The 5,225-nt window shown below is 48.3% G+C and overlaps 1 protein-coding gene across 1 annotated transcript in view; it reads right to left on the bottom strand.

Moving 5' to 3' along the window:
- VWF (von Willebrand factor) overlaps positions 1-5,225 on the bottom strand; it is a 183,061-nt gene that overhangs the window by 144,571 nt on the left and 33,265 nt on the right. The window lies entirely within an intron of this gene.

The raw sequence follows: 5,225 nt of genomic DNA, 5'->3' as shown, positions 1-5,225 counted from the left end.
CTCCTCTCGGGATCTTGGGCACGCACGCACACGTGTCCGGCGTGAGTTTTAAGCCACCAGTTCCAGGACTCGAACCACGGTCGATTATGTGGGAGTCCAGTGACATAGCCATTACGCTAACTGCTGGTTCCCTAGTATTACTAACATTAATGCCCCAGGCACCTCTCTGAGGTTACCTGTGCTCAGGTAGGTGATTCATCACTGGTTGGTTGGATAATAAAGAGACTGGTCATCTTGAGGACCTGCTCTGAGGAGGAATATGGAGAGAACTCTTGGACCAGAGGCAAGAAAGCATCCTTACATTCTGAGGGCCACAGCTGTCTTCCCACTCCAGGTCGAGATCTGAGGATGGTGATGACAGTTGCAGTGACTGACCTTCCTAGGGGGAGCCAGGCCAAGGCCATTGACGGGATGAACAGAGAGACTAGGTGACCCCTGTGTAGCCACCATACGTGTACACGAGAGGTCTTCAAAGAGTCCATGGAAAATGTGTGTGATGGAAAAACTACCTGTGGATTTCAAAACTGATCCCAAATAAAGTCGTGTGTTAATTTCATTTTCCACAAACTTTCAAAATCCTCTTTTACTCTATTGTATGTGCAGTGACTGATACTGTCGTGGCAGTTTCCCAGCAGGTGGCAGCAAAGTGTCTCGGTAAAGTGCCCTTTCCCGATGAGCAAGAGCACCCTGTAGACCAGCGTTAGTCCAAGTCCAGCAGGCTCCAGCTTCCTGCTGCAGACAGGGCTAACGGCAGGACAGAGCCACAGTCCCTTTAGAAAGGTCAGCCCTTGCTGACATTCCCCAGACTGACTGAGTTTTAAAAAAAACAAACAAAAACATCCTAAGAATCTTTCTTTCTAAACTGTACATTTTGTTGTAGAGCTACTTTCAAAGTATCAGTTATTTGGGTATGTATAGTATGTATTTGGGGCTCCAGACTCCAGCAGTCCTGCCTTCAGGTTAAAAAGCTGGAAAAATGGCGAGTTTGCATGCAATCAATCAAGCCATTATCAGTCCCAGCAGACAGGCATCAGGTTTGGGTTTTGTTCGCTTCACAAAGAAACATTCATCCCCTAGGTACACATAACTCCTGGCTGTCAGGAGAGCCTTGCCCTCTTAGAAAGAAGAAAGCTCCAGAGAACTGGGGGATAGATCCGGGTGGCTGTTAAGGAGAGTTCTTAGCTCCAAGCAGCCTTCCTCACAGAACACCTCCCCTCCAGATGGCCCTGGAGCCACCAGGCAACACTCACAAAGATGCCCTATTTTCCAGACCTGACTTCTGAACAGGGAGGCCCACTGGGAACACCAGGCTGTGAACAATTCAAAAGACCACACTAATCACCTCCCAAGAGATGAGTCATTGTGCTTCCCAGCCAATGAGGGATCCCTGGCCATGGATAAACATAATCTGATTGGATGAGGATGAAGCAGGCCTCTCTTCTCTGGTAAACAACCTGCAACCAGGAGTTCTGAGCTGGAAGAAGTAATATGCCCTGAGAGATCAAGGGCCTGAGTCTGACACTGAGAACTTGGTACCCAATGTTTTAAGCTGCTCCCAGGACACTGGTTAGTAAAGACTTCAACATACCCCAGAGACAAAGAGAGTAGTAAGCCTCAAGAAGGTGCCCCAGGAGGCAAACGGGCTTCTCTTGGATTCTCCCTCCTTCCCCGCCCTTTGTCTCCCAAGACAAAGCACCAGCCCCCCTTTCTCACCAGCCCTGGGTATCAGGTTCTCCAACTGAGAAGCCTGTCTTCACCTACCACTTTGTATGGTTAAATGAGATTATTCTCTTGTACTCTGAGGGTGGGGAGTATTTGCCAAGCACTTACTCTGCACCGACCTGTATTTACAAAATGAAACAAGCTCTAGAAGATCTGTTTTCAGGGTTAGAGGTGCATACTTGACTCCCTCCACCTCCCTCACCAACCCAAGTGTCCATCCCACCAATCTCACCCCTGACTGGCCCTGAAGGGAGGAGAGGGTCAGACACACCAGCACAACTGCAAGTTTAGAAAGAAAGAACTTTTAAGACCCCTTCCTCCTCGTCATCCTTGTTCTCCTACTGCACGTGCTCCCTCCCTGAATCTCTCAAGTGTGCTCAATTTGAAATTCATCTGGTTAATGAGAAACTCTAGAAGAAAAGTTGGTTTCTGCCATTTCCCACTTCGGTGTGTGGCTATGAGTAAGCACCTTGCTTTCCTTCTAACCTCAAGCCATGCTCTGCTGCCCAAAGGAACAAGTTATAATTGGGGGGAAATAGATTTTGGAGTATATGCTTAAAGTACTGAGCATGATTGGCCTGCCTTTCCCCACTCTCACTCTCAAAACATGGGCATTCCAGTGGAGACGCAGGGCAGAAGGAGAACACCAGCAGTGAGCTCACCATCCCCATCACCATCATTATCATGGCTCATACAGGTGAGCCCCCTGGGGAGGTTATCTCTCTCAATGGCCCTGCCAGGTCCTGTTCCTAGGCCCATTTTACTTAAGTGGAGTAAGTGAAAGTAGCAATGTCCGATACTTGCCTTTGATAGATAGCTTCTTGAGTTTCTCTTGCCCTGGGCTTGGCACTGTGCTGAGACTGTGGGTTAGCGTCAGGTCTCTTACTGGCTTTGTAACTTTGGGTAAGATGCAGGCCTTCTCCAAACCTCAGTACTAGGCTAGGCTAGTCATACAGCGCTAGGACTAGGCTAGGTTCCAGTGATACAGACTTCCCTGGGCCGGCCAGAGGATCTAGCACATTGAAACACTGGAACCCAAAGGAGAAAGTCTTCCGGAATGTACTTGTGTGTAAGTTGGAAATTTGTGTTTACGATTTAGGCAACTGGATTTAACATGAACCTAGAACACTTTCCTGGAACTGATGTACTCGATGGGCCAGAAGATCAAATTGATCCATGATGATAGAGAAGACTCATTGAATGAGTAGCCGGCTCATAATGAAGCTTTCTCGTGCTAAGGTGGAGCGGTATATGTGTGTGTGCATGTGTGTTTTACTTCGGTCACCCACCACATAGCCCATGCTCATACCGTACTCCGGCTCGCCATAATGGTGTTTTTCTTTGTAACAGGATGTCTGCCAGTAGTTAAGATAAGGCCTCCATTGAAAAAACCCAGCCTGAGCCAAGATGGCGCTTGGAACTGCTTCTACCTAACCTTTGAACTCTTTATACCCTCAAGGTACTGAATTAACATTCTAGATGACACACCTGCCAGCACCATGACTATTGACAATCTCCATTGTTAGGACTATAAATGACCTTACAAGGAAGAAAAGGAAATGAGTTTTGGACTTGGAGAGGTGAGAATCCCTGCCTTTTCCAAATCTCTGACTATTCCTCCTCTCTATGACCCTGTCCCATCCCCTCATCATCCCCACTCACTATATCTGAAACTCCCCAGCTCAAGACTAGTAAGAAAGTTAATTTGCAAACGTATCTCCTGCTTCTCCATTCCTTGGCCATAGAATAAAATTTATGCCACAACAGTCAGAGTGTTTCATAAGTTGGTTTCGAACTGCGAATGCGAAAGACCCCATCTTTGAGAATAAATTAAAAGTTGGTTAGACTTTGGAAGCAGCAGATGGCATAATGGTTACATCGCTGGACTCTCACATGGCCAGCATGGTTCAAGTCCTGGACCCAGTGTCTTGATACTCACGCCAGGTCTATGTTCGTGCATGCCAAAAATCCTGAGAGGAGAATGGAGGAGAAGGGATTGCAACATCACCATGCCTCCAGAGGGTGATTTCTCACTTTCTTTCTTTCTGTCTCTCTGAAGAGTACACATACCCTATAGCAAAAATCTCTCTCTCTAAAAGAAATTTTTTTTCATTAGACTTTGCCTTGGGAGAGAGCTGGGTTTTGCTACTCATGTGCAGGATTTGCCCAATCCTGCTCCTCTCACTTCCCCCAAATGCTGCTCCTGAGCTCCTCCCAGTAACCCTTGTCCACAAACCTTCCCCAGGGAAACCTGCTCTCAGGTAGTGAGTCTCTGGACACAGTCTCAGAAGGACAATCCAGGTGCTAGGTGAGAGGTGCTCCTCCCTCCTCCTCAGCCTGACCCCAGTAAAGGGGATTGCCCGTTAAGGGAGGCCTTTCCCCACCCACAGAGCACCACTCCCAGCACCTGCCTGTGGAGGCACAAAGGCCATCTTTACCTCCAAAAGGTGGAGGTGGAGACAGAGTGCATCCTGCCCGCCCCTCCACACCCCCTCCTTTCCCTCCTGGTGAGTGGGGCCAGGAAGGATAACTCTGAAGAAGGACCCGCACAGCTACCAAGGAGTAGCAGTATGGGCTGTGGGATCATTTCCCAGCATTGCCAGGTGGCACACACTAGAGAGGGGACCGTGTGACCATAGGGCAGAGACTGCAGTGAGGAGACCCCAAGCCAGGGAGTGCCAGCTGCCACCAGATGCTGCTAGAAGCAAAGGAGGATTCTCTTCTAAAGACTGTGGAGGGAACACGGCCCTGCCAACTCCTTGATCTCGGGCCTCTCAAACTGTTGAAGAATAACTGTCTGTTGTTTGAAGCTGGTACGTGTGAGGTTATTTGTTAGCTGACCTCAGTAAACTATCACCCCCTGTCACACACTCACACTCACCCTCACCCTCCCACTCGGTATGCGCACCTGGAAAGCAGTTTCCTTTCCTGCTTTAAGCACTAGGGGGCCTTCCCCACCCTGGTTCTAGTTTCTAATAGCCATTTCAAGAAAAAAGGAATAGTTTTCTATTGGTAGACTCTCACATACCTGGCAAGTGATGGTGGCAATATTTGGGTATAAGAGAGGTCTTTAGAGTCTAAAACAGAAAACGTCCTCATTGCTGTGATATGAATGTGCGTAGCCCTCTGGAATTCCTATGTTGGAATTTAAACCTGAAGATGATGATACTAAGAGGTGAGAGCTTTTTAGGAAATGACTAAGTCCTAAGGACTCTGCCCTCATGAAGTAGTGTTCTAATTAAAGAGGCTGGAAAGGGCTAGCCCTATAACCTAGCAGTGAAGGGAGCCAGCTCCCACATGGCCCACTGCGGCACCGATCTCTGCCCTAGTGGCTTGAAAACCATGCCAAGCACATGTGTGTGCATGTCCAAAATCCTGGCAAGTTGGAGAAATGGAGAAGGGACTACAGCGTAACCACACCCTATGGAGGGGAGGTGTTCTTTTTCCCTCTTCCTCTCTCTCTCTCTCTGATGAGTGCACATGTCTTATGACAAAAAAAGGGG

Source organism: Tupaia chinensis, unplaced genomic scaffold, assembly GCF_000334495.1.
Source record: "Tupaia chinensis unplaced genomic scaffold, TupChi_1.0 Scaffold149011_1, whole genome shotgun sequence".
Classification (NCBI taxonomy): Eukaryota; Metazoa; Chordata; class Mammalia; order Scandentia; family Tupaiidae; genus Tupaia; species Tupaia belangeri.
This window is presented reverse-complemented; position numbering and strand designations above follow the sequence as displayed.